Raw genomic sequence first — 6,033 nt, forward strand, 5'->3', positions numbered from 1 at the left:
GTCCGATTGAAGGTCGGTTTTGGGTCAAGTAAAAGTCAGCTCAAGTCGAGCTAGGGCAGGTGAAGCTGGAATCTGTGCTACGTGCATCCATCTCCTGGCCACCTTGTAACAGTGAACTAAAATAACAATTGCTTGTGAAATATATAGGCAGATAAACAAACCATACCTCCTTCAAAAATGTACCCCAAAATAAGCACACATTAAAAAATTTGAATGCATGTACAGTAGTACTCAGTAGGTGATATACATTATTATTCTCAACTGGTAGTGGGATTATCTTGATACGTATTGCTTTGAGCGTCACGCTCCACAAAAGGCAACTTACTTGGTTAATTGATGATCAGCATAAGAAAGTAACGCATCATTTTTGGGCAAACTTGCCCTATGAGTCAACACGATCAATCCCCGGATCATACTTTTTTCATCAATGCAAAATATTAGATTTGTAATTTCCCTAGATATAAGCAGATATTCAACTTTGCTAGGCCTTCTAGAATTACCGTATTTAGGATTTACCTTAAGTCACACGGCCAGACAAAAACATAAATTATGAATCAGTCACTTTATGTATTATAAATGGATTACAGAAATATAATTTCATTTGGAAACCCAGTGAATATATCCTAAGGCCCGTTGGGCAAAATATTCCCTTCCTTTCAAAGGCAGTGAGAAAAAATGCTGTTATTTTAAATTAGCATGTTATTCATCGTACGCATTTTTCAGGCGCAAGTGCTACTTATGATTATTATTGGTCAAATATTACAATGCAGATCCCTCCAAAAAAATGTCGAGACCCAGCGAGGCTTACCTTGATAAGGTTCACGGCACAGTTCGCTGTGTTGTGAACCGGACCACCCAAGTTCGACTCCTGGCTACGGCTAATATCAGTAGGGAGTGATATATGGACCGGTTTCTGGATCCAACCCCCACGTCTTAACCAACCCGCACTGACCCAACGTGGTGAAGTATGGTCGAAACAATCGTCACGACTGACACGGTGTGGCCAACGCCAACACCCACCAAAGGGTTGTGATTTTAAATAATTGCTATATATTAACCTAAGCAGCGACTTCGTAACACACCGATGACAATGAACATAGCCTGGCAGTGCTAACGATGCTAATGATGATTCAAGAAAAAAGGCAGGGTGCAAACACTCACCTCTCTTCCCTGCCTGTCGCTGCCACCTGCACGGGGCATGCGAGGAGTGTCTGTGAGTGGAGGGATTAATCCCAGAAAAGCTGGATTAGAGGCAAGGCGGTCTAATCCGCTGAGATCAGCACTTTCTGTTTAAACCTGTCACCACTCGGCCCCTTCTCCATGTCAGCTCGCAGTGTTATTTACAAAGATGGAAAGGACGTCAATATACTTTGACACGATTGATAGCTGCGACTAAAGTTAGCGTTAATTTAGATGACAGTCACGTTCACACGAGACTCGGACCAATTCATGAACCCCCCACCCGCAAACGCGACGTTCCATCTCAGTGTATTATCCAGGCTACAATATTATAACAACATAAAAATCACTCGGATCGCACCCCCCGATCTCAAAAGCCAAGCAGGGTTTGAGCCACGATAATACAAAAGTAGAGTGACATTCCGGTTTACGTCGGGGATGCGTTCCTGAAAGGCGCGACGAATATCGAAACAACGTGAATCAAAGCACTTTGCAGGCAAACCCGGGTTATATAGTTTGACTGTGGGACTACGTGGCGGGCAGCAGAGGGCAGTGCGGCCAAACATGCAAGTAGAGCAGTACTTCTATGCTTCCACACAGCCGCTCCGCGACTTCACCCACCCGCACTCAGCAGCGTGAAGATCGAGACAAATGTGGCCCGGGCGCGGTTCTGGGCACACCAACGCCGCGTGTGGCTTTCCGGCCTTAATAGGTAGTCACTAACAGCGCGGTTTGCTGTATATAGCCCTCATCCAACAGTGGATTGACAAGGGCTATACATCTATAACAATACAATGTGCCCCCCCCCGCCCCGCTCGTTGGACAGTGATCATCCCCATTGGTAGTTTGGTGGAAATTCCACATTCCTCCGGCGGGGTTCATAGCACAACCACTAGGGTAACGACACATCAGTTAATTAAAATGTATTTTAATACTCACGGATACGTGCATCGAAGTGTAGGCGTGGGGTTATTTACGATTTATACGCGTTACATTCAGGCGAAAGGAGCGGACGAAACAGGAAACGATACAGAACGGGTGAGAAATAATTTTAAAAAACGTCAGACGAACACACACACATTCGGCTAAAAGCATCCTGACCACGAATCATGACCAATCCATGGAGTCCATGGTGGTTGCATCGTAACTCGTCTAACAACCGCTATTAGCACCATTGCACAAACTCCAACACATGTACTGTACAATAATTGCCCCTTTAACCTTACATCATGCGCACGTGATCCATGTACAGATACTCCACATATTAAACATGATTACCCTCGTCCTCGATCGGTGGATGAATATCGTGGAAGTGATGGCTCTATTTTTAGAGAAGTGTTGACATATTTGATGTGATATTGAGATTGGTGGGGGACAGGTAAAAGCTTTGAAATACTATGAAGTTCTCCGTAATTTTTCCATTGTTTTTTAGTGGGATACCTATGGGGCCGTCCATAAATGACGTCACGCACCTAGGGGGGGGGGGGGTCAGACATTTGTGACGATGTGTGACGAGGGGGGGGGGGTTGAGAAATGTGATGTTCACATCAAAATGCGCAACTTTAAATAAATATACACAACACGGTCTACTTAATTAAATAGACGTTTTAATAAATGTTTTCTGTTACAAAATCAGAGTGCAGCGCCACATTAAATACTCACTACAATGACAATAGTTTAAAGCGATTTGAAACATTGTTTGCCTATTCTCCCAATTTAATTTCCGGTGCACCGTCGGCATCATTCAAGACAAACCATTTGGAAATCTCGCAGCGATGCGACACGTGGTCTAGCAAGACTGAGCAAGGATATTTTCACGGAACTGCTTTTAAAAACCCTTCCAAGTGGTTAATCCACAATACTACAGGTTTTTTTTTACACTTGTGATTTATAAAGTGAAAAACTACATTTAACATGGTGCATGTTTGTGTCGTCATGAATGATTGAGCAGAGATCATAAACTCCTTACACTGGAGAAGCCGGTTTGGTGATGGGTGGCTGCCCAGATTCGAACCCAGTATCTGTTCAGCGCTCTGACCTGAACTATCTGCCCAGCTCCACAACATAATTGAATGATAAACAAACCCAATATCAACATTTCACACGTAACATTGTCACTGTATGGTGCCGGCCCTGGAGGGCCGTGGCGTGCGATGTTCCTACGTCGTGGACAGCACCGTGTGGGTTGCTGTGTGATGCCGGCTCTAGCACAGCACGGCATGCGATACACCGTCATTGCGTACACCCCGTAGGTGGGTGTAGTACCAGCCCGAGCGGGGCTTGGTGAGCGCTGGGATAACGCGGGCACCACGCATAGCGTGCAGTGCGGGCTCCCACAAGGGGGAGCGGGAGAGTGTCAGCCCAGGGACAGGGTTGCCCCGGGCCATGTCACTCTGGTTCACCCCGTAGAAACACGTGATCTGGAGTGTCCACAGAGAAGGCCCCAGGTGGGGGGGGGGGCGAGGGAGTGAGCACGTGTCCAGGGAGAGCTCTCGAGGGGGGTCGAGAGGGAGCTAGAATGCTCGAGAAGGCGGGTGGGGCCGAGGGCGGAGCGGCCCCGACCCGGGAGGATATAAGGTGGGTCCCTGAGAGGGACCGGGGTTCGTCGTCCGACAGCTGGAAGCTCCACGTTCTACAAGCTGGAAGCTCTACGTCCTACGAGGCATCAACACGTGGCCGGGGACATGAGTGAAAGTCTGACCCTTCGTAGCGATAACTCCTACGTATAGTGTAGTTAGCTGGGTGGTCACCACCCTAGGCTGTATCTGGTGAAGGGGCAGTTACCCCTTTGTGTTAACTTGTTGATGTTGCAATAAATGTGTTGCATCTAAAGAGAAACGTCTGCGACTCAGTTGGACTCACTACAACTGGTGTCGGAAGTGGCCAACACGCTAGTCTATGCAGCTAGCAGTAGACTATGTCTACATGTTGCAGACCACGTACCAGGACGATGAACAGCGAGGACGAGGACCTTGTGCCTGCCTACAGCTCCGGAGGATGCAAGTGGAGACGCTGCTGGTGGAGCAGGGCGCCAGGCGGCCGCACAACGCTTCGCCGTCGGCGGAGGAGTCCCTGCCGATGCGGCGACAGGCAGGGCGGGTGCTGGTCCGGACGCACGGGATGCGGTCCTCGGTCTGGATTACGTGGAATGGGGACGCCTTCAGGCGGAAGACGCTTCACTACTCAAATTGCGGCGTCGTGTGAGGGAAGCTGATGGGGGCGATGATCGACAGGGCATCGCCTCGGTGGTTCTGCAGGGCAGCTTATTCATGCATTTTAAACATCATTTTTTATGGTATATTTCGGCTTGGGTCTAATTGTCCACGCACAACTGACGTTGCCTGAAAATCCCCATGGTCCCTTACGTTATGGCAAGTTTCGCCACATTTAATTAAAGCGTGTTTTTTAAAAAGTTTTTTTTTTATATTACTTATTTATATAAGCCTTGTTGATGTGGTGTTGTTATTATGGGTTCGTTGGTTTACACACTTCTCCCTGTTGGTTTGTACATTTGTGGATAGTGTAATTTTTGTACAGGCGGGTTAGGGTATTTATTTCTGTTCTGTTATTGTCGAGACACACTATGTTTTTCTTGCATTTAAATAATTCGTTCGTTTGGAGGGGGAGTTGACAGCCAGGACGGATGAATACTACGAAGGGGGGGGGGGGTGGTGACATTTCTTCTCTCCACCTCCTACGCATTTCCCATGAATATGCTAAATTCCTCTTGATATGCACATTCTTTTGTTAAGGCGCTCTTCTTCCACCTCCAACTCAGCTTATAGATAAGCTCCTAGCTTGGTAGTGTCTCATTCTTCACCTGAAGATGGCTGCTTGCGTTGTAGCCGAAACATCGGGAGAATTATTTTATTATGTTTTATTTTTATTATTTTATTACTTCCCTTCTACGTGACTTTACCGAAAAAACCAAGAAGACTGATGAAGACCGCTTGTGTTACGATCGAAACTTAGTGGGTTTTTTGCTTTTTTTTCGATCTACGTGACTTTACCGAAAGAACCAAGAATGTATGTTTTTTTTTAGTTGTGTGTATGTGTCTACATGTGCGGGAAACAGTGGTGCCGAGTTATGAACCTGGCCACCTGGGTTCAAGTCCCGGCTATGGCTCACATAAGTGGCGCTTGATTTCCAAACCGTTATTGGTGCTATCCTAAAATCAACCAAGCCTTGAGTAGCTGATGCCGTGTGTCAACCTTAGCACTGGGGAGACATGTTGGCCATACCACCCCTCGTGTACAATACTGGCCTTAACTAGGTGCTTGCTAAAAGCATTTGCCCCACATCTGTTAAAGTCAGAGGAATCTGAATATTTCTATGTTTAGTGCTAGGTTTAGATATCTATTGTATTTGTGCTTGCGTATGAGTTTATGTGCTGGTTAAAAAATATATAATTATACCCACAAAGTCAAGGGATCATTGCAAGGAGGACCTTCATGCTGGACTGTTAGAAAAAAATTTATCCAAAAAAACAGCATGGCACCAATTATATCCAAATTAGTGCAAAATTCAGTCAAGTCACGAGGCAGAGACGTCCCTCCAGATCTCCCCGGGAAAGCAAAGCCTTGCATCATCACAAGTCACGCTTCCCAGGGCTTTTTAGTTCGGCAACCGCACATAGTCGGTCAACACGTTTTGCGATGGTATTTGACCATACTATACTCTGGGTTTTTTAAACCATATTTCACCATGCTGGTCAGTCTGGGTTGTTGAAGGCAAGGAACAGATATGGGAAACACAGTACAGTAGTGTACAATGAATTGTTCTGCACTGCCCTCGCAGCAGCTTACAATACCTGTTATATGCATGGGGGGGGGGGGGTTCTCAGATCCAAGCAC

This window comes from Lethenteron reissneri, chromosome 26, assembly GCF_015708825.2.
Source record: "Lethenteron reissneri isolate LAM-NWPU_2019-01 chromosome 26, ASM1570882v1, whole genome shotgun sequence".
NCBI classification, from domain to species: Eukaryota; Metazoa; Chordata; class Hyperoartia; order Petromyzontiformes; family Petromyzontidae; genus Lethenteron; species Lethenteron reissneri.